Raw genomic sequence first — 6,039 nt, 5'->3', positions numbered from 1 at the left:
TCGACACGCTTGTGAGGTGGGCTAATGCCAACCTCATGAAGTTTAACCATGACAAGTGCAAGGTCCTACACCTGGGTTGGAGCAATCCCAGGCACAGCTACAGGTTGGGCAAAGAAGGGATTCAGAGCAGCCCTGCAGAGAAGGACTTGGGGGTGTTAGTGGATGACAAAATGAATGTGAGCCGGCAGTGTGCGCTCGCAGCCCAGAAAGCCAACCGTATCCTGGGCTGCATTGAAAGGAGCATGACCAGCAGGTCAAAGGAGGTGATCCCGCCCCTCTACTCTGTTCTTGTGAGACCTCACCTGGAGTATTGTGTGCAGTTCTGGTGTCCTCAACATAAAAAGGACATGGAACTGTTGGAACAAGTCCAGAGGAGGGCCACGAGGATGATCAGGGGACTGGAGCACCTCCCGTATGAAGACAGGCTGAGGAAGTTGGGGCTGTTCAGCCTGGAGAAGAGAAGGCTGTGTGGAGACCTCATAGCAGCCTTCCAGTATCTGAAGGGAGCCTATAGGGATGCTGGGGAGCGACTCTTCATCAGGGACTGTAGTGACAGGACAAGGGGTAACAGGTTAAAACTTAAACAGGGGAAGTTTAGATTGGATATAAGCAGGAAATTCTTTCCTGTTAGGGTGGTGAGGCACTGGAATGGGTTGCCCAGGGAAGTTGTGAATGCTCCATCCCTGGCAGTATTCAAGGCCAGGTTGGACAAAGCCTTGGGTGGTATGGTTTAATGTGAGATGTCCCTGCCCATGGCAGGGAGGTTGGAACTAGATGATCTTAAGGTCCTTTCCAACCCTAACTATTCTATGATTCTATGATTCTGAGGGAGCAGCAGCTTCTGGTGAAAAATCCGCTGGGGACTAATCAACAACAGGAGATTATTGCATGGGGTTGATGCTCTTGAGCTGTCTCAGTTGAAATCAGGGCTGTATGTCTGTGGTTTAACAAGTAAAGCAACAGTGATTAAAAAAAAAAACACAGTAAGTCGTTTTCTACTAGAGGACTTCTGATTTCTAATGTGTTAACTTCCACAGCAAGCAAAAATTGTCTCCAGACAAGTGCTGAACTGACTAGAAATGCAAGAATTGCAGAAGTGCTGAATGAACAGAAGCTGGCATTGATGAAGTACTAGGTGTAAAATTCTTTCACCTCTGTGCAAAATGAGTGAAATGTAAAAAAATAAGATAGTGTAAAGGAAAGAAAGACCAAGGAGTCCTGTGAGAAACTAGGATCTCTATAAGAAATCACAGAAGCATATTTCCTGTATTTTCTGCAAAAAATTATGAGATGTGGAGTTTCAAGTGCTGGATTCTTAATTGCATTTTTTTATGAATTGTAGTTGCAATGCTAGAACTGTACTGTGGAGTCAAAGCATTTGTAAACAGCAGGAGTGAATGATATTTGAATCCCAAAGCGATGACTTTTTTTTGTTGTAGCATTCTGGCAGCCACACATCAATTATTAGTAATGCATCACTAAGTGTCATGTGTCAGCTATTAGTGCCTGTGGGGCTGCTAGAGCCAACAAACACTTATTTTGTGGTGAAAGCTCTTGAGAGACAAATACTCCTCTTTAGTTGCTCAGTCTATTTGGAGTCCACATACAAGTTTTCTTGGAAAGTCTCAGACAAAGACTTCACAATTAGTCAATAAGAATAAGATGCAAGGATTACCAGGAGTCATTAATGCAGTCCCACTTAAATGAAGCACAGAGTAATCCTTACTCTTCAGCATTGAAAAACCGGGTGATGACTGGAAAACATTCTGCTTAGAAAAGCATTGCTTGTGCCACTTTATGCTGTATATTGGGTTGGGGTTTTTTTATTTCCTTTCGCTGTTGCTGTTAGTCAGGATCTCCTTGATCCTAACATTCTGGTTTCTTTATTCAAGCCTTTTATTTCCTCTCCAAACCCTCAGAAACCTTTTTTATTTCCCCCAAGAGAAATATGATCTTTTCTAACTAGGCCTTCAGCATGTTTAGCACAGGCTTTGTTCTGAACGCAAATTGGGAACCACCTTCTGTGTAATCATCTGTTTTCCATCTTCTAATGAAGGCTTATTCCAGTTAACCTCAGTATGGCTTTAAGCACTGATACCTGTTCTGTGTTTTAACACTGAGTAGCACTTTGACCCAATCTTCTGACAGTTTTTCTGTGGAGGATTTCTGTCTCCCTTTTCAAAGTGAATTTCTCTAACTGGGAATATTGTTTTAGGATTATATCTGTATTTTCTGCTGCACCTATGTGTAGCTTACTCATTATCTTCCAGTGTTTTGAAGTCTACCAACAGCCTTCATTCAGCAGAGCGTGTAAACAGAATCTTTATTCAGCTAAACAATTATGTTTTTCAGTCGTGTTCGTACAAGTCAGTGAGGAGCACATGTCATCACCTGGTCCAGTTCCTGTCCTTGTGAAGAGCAAGAACTAAGCACGACTTTACTAATTTATCTCTGGAATTCTCTCTCCCCTTCCTCTTAACACTCCCCCTCCCTCAGTTGTGGACAGTATTTCAACAACTCTATGGTTTGAACACAAGACAGCTGTCTGAATACGGTAGTTTCCACCAAGCCCCCCCTTGTGAAATGTCATACTCTAGTTATTGCTAGCAGTTTGGAACAGATGGCCAGAGGGGAAATGTAGCAGTCAATTAAAATTCACTGTAGCACTATTCTTGGTTACCATTAGAATCACAAAAAGTGCAGCCAATGTTTCTCTCTCAAAAATACTAATTTTTTTTTTTCTGTGATGCCCTGTATACATTCTGTACAAAGAAATGCCTGTTGATTTGACATGAGGATCCAGTTGACATTTAAGTGCTGTCAATTAAAATCAGCAGAGGCTATGTAGAGAAGGTCTTTGCAGACAATAGATCTATCTATATATATCCATTGCTGCAAAGTGAGTTCATGCTTGCAGCCCCACATACTGTACATTTCTGGGGGGATTTTAAGGCTGCCTTCACATTAATTAGCAAAAATATATCTATATTAATATGCTGCTGTCACTTTGCACTCACTCCCTTCAAGGTAGACACAGAAAATAGGTAGCAGCACAGTACAGAGAAAGGGAAAGAATGTGCTGTCATCTCAAATGTCCTGTGTTTTGCAGGATGGCTGATTTACAGTGGTGTTCTTGGAATACTCTATGATCCTGATGCTTTTTTGCTGAAATACATACAGCCAAAGATGCATTGCCTTGTCTGAGCTCCTGTAGTGCAGCTCAAGAGCCAGCTTGTCAGGGTTTTGGAGAGGATATGAAATGGGAGACCCTAAGACTCCCAATTTTAGCATTGTCTACAGCTTTGAGATACTCCTGTTTTGAGCACAAAATAAATTTATATTCCTGTCCACTTGACGCTGGATTAAACTTTTATGATTATCATAGTCATCTGATAAATTAAGAAGTTCTTTGCTAGCTTCTTACTGTCCAAAGCTGTCTGGAAGGAGCAGGGGTCTTGCCTGAGCTAGAGGCAGAGAATTTGGGCAGGTCCCTCCAGTGCAGGCAGAGCTGTGACTGCCCACAGATCCAGCAGAGGGAAGTGTTGTCCTAGAATACCCATTGAGAGCCTTTTGTGTGATGAACTGCAAGAGCCATGTTATTGCACCAAGAAATCAATGATCTGGAGCATATGTAACATGTGATTTATAAAGTCCCAGAAGGAGACAAAGAAGCTTTATAAAATACCAGAAAGAGCAAGTGTGATAATAGTCAGGATGTGGCAGGGGCTGAAATTACAATTCTGTAGAGAACTATGAAACTTACGTATTTTTAATTCTCTTTAGGAGAATAAATGGCATTTTAGAGGTTAAAGGGTTGTAGTTCATGCTTCAGTTAACAATAAAGCTGTAGCCTTTCATATCAAAAGATGGGATCTTGAGAAACAGACGGTCAGAGATGCACTTGGTGATCACATGGTAGTTGTCATAGGGTGCTTCACTCAAAGAACTGTCTCAGCTTCAGGTAACTGCTGCCAGCGCAATTGTGATCAAGATACTGTTGCTACTGCAACTTCAAGCACTACTAGAGGATTAAAAGTCAAGTATAATAATCTCTCTAATATTAAAAATAATGGAATATTAAAGTCAAATTTTGACTATAAGTATTACCCTCTTAAATCTACAGTATTCATGAGGTGTCCCAAAATCATGGAAGCCAAGATGCTCAGGACACCCGTTAGTTACAATGAGCATGACATTGGAAACTGTTACTTCTTTTGAGGTTCAAAGATGGTTATGTAACATCTAAATATCAAGTTAAAAAAGATTGGGGGATGGAATGTTGTGTGAAATGAAACTCGACCTTCCCTGGGTTGTCAAGATGTGGTTTTTCAGTTTCTCATAGTTGGCTGTGACAAACCATTAGAAAGGGTGTTAAAGCTTGAAGAACATTTTATGGATAATGGTGCTTGAAAAAGGCTGGAAGAAATGAATCCTAAAATAATTTCACTAAAATAACCCTAAAGGAGAACTTGATCTGCGGGGTACAAAGTCAGGAACTGCACAGCTAAAAACAGTGTTGTTTCTGAGTAGGCAGTTAACAAAATATTCCATTTGCTCACATCTCATTGCTTGGGCATTTGTGGGGGGTGATTGATGAGTTGAGTGCTCCCCTTGTGCTTCCCCAGGAGCTACTCAGTAGCAAAGTAAGAACTAAACCTAGAAGGCTGGGTTGCAATCTTTTGCTCAAGCAATTATGAACCGTATGATCATTAACTTCGGTGTTCTGACTTAATGCCATACTTCAATACAAATATTTCTTGGTTTTATAATGTATCTTCCTAGCCTGTTGCTGACAGAAAATGGGGCAGATCCTGTATACAGACTTCTCATTTTAGAGTTAGTAGAAAGAAAGATTATAGAGTAAGATGTACTTTTATCTTGCTCACAGAAAGGGGAAATAGTTCCAGTAAGGTAAAATTGATTAAATCATTCCTCAGGGAAGCTCTCTATTAGAGCAGAAGATCTGTCTCGATGGTGGAAATCAAGACCCAGTCAGCTGAGGAGGTGGCAGGTCTTGGGACCGAAGGGAACTGGTCTCCTGGGAAGATTGCTGGCTGGCTGTCTGCTTTTGGCCAAACTTTGTCAAGGACTTTGGGAGCAGTAGCTGCAGACAGGGCCATGCCATTGTCACATCTGTAATGACAGTAGCAGCTTCTCAGAGGTTAGATCACTAGCAAAGGATGTCACAGAGTAGATCCTAACAAAGTGCACACAGGTAGAAACTCTCTGCTTAAATACAAAAGAAACAAATTCTCTGCTAGGCTACCACTATGGCTGCAAACTAAGAGATACATGTTGGCATTAGTGTTTCTATGTGTTTGGATTAAAAAGCCAGCTTCACTTTCATTTGTAATTGGTTTCACTTTTGGCTCCACTGTAATGCCTGTGCTTCAAAACAAGCACATACCTCTGTGTTGTGCAGAATTGTATTGTAACGGCTCTTTTAAGTTGTACTTTATTCAGTGTGCGGCATATAGTTTGTTGGTTTTGCAGAATCTGTGCTCTTTAAGTAAAAGGGGGTTTGTGTAGCTGTGAAGAAAAAGATTTTGGTGTTTTATGGAAGAAAAGCAGTATTTTGAACATAGGCTCTTTTCTCTGCTAAACTGATGACTAGACAGACAACAAACACTACAGCAGAGCAAGTGTAGGAAGTATAATTATATTGTAAATAGGATTTTAAATAGATTCTTGCAATGGAGTTGCTAATATTGAAAATATGGCAGGAACATTCCTGGAGTAGATTGAGCTGTTTGTACGAGTAAGAGGAGGCAGACACAGCCCATTTGTCACAGTTAATAGCAGGAATCTAGGCAGGGATCACAACTTCCCTTCGGTCTTTCATTCGTTTATCCAGCAGAACCCTTCGTGTACCGGGAGGAGAGAGCTGCACTCTCTGCAGAGAAAGGCAGTGAAGTTGGAAAGTCAAATGGGTCTATGATTGGGTTTTTTTAAAAATCATTGTGTATATTTGTGAACTTTTTAAATTATTATTACTTTATTATCAGGTTTCCCCTGGAACTGACGAGCCGTAGAAGGGTC

The sequence above is a fragment of the Lathamus discolor genome, chromosome 3 (assembly GCF_037157495.1).
Source record: "Lathamus discolor isolate bLatDis1 chromosome 3, bLatDis1.hap1, whole genome shotgun sequence".
In the NCBI taxonomy this organism is placed as follows: domain Eukaryota; kingdom Metazoa; phylum Chordata; class Aves; order Psittaciformes; family Psittacidae; genus Lathamus; species Lathamus discolor.
This window is presented reverse-complemented; position numbering follows the sequence as displayed.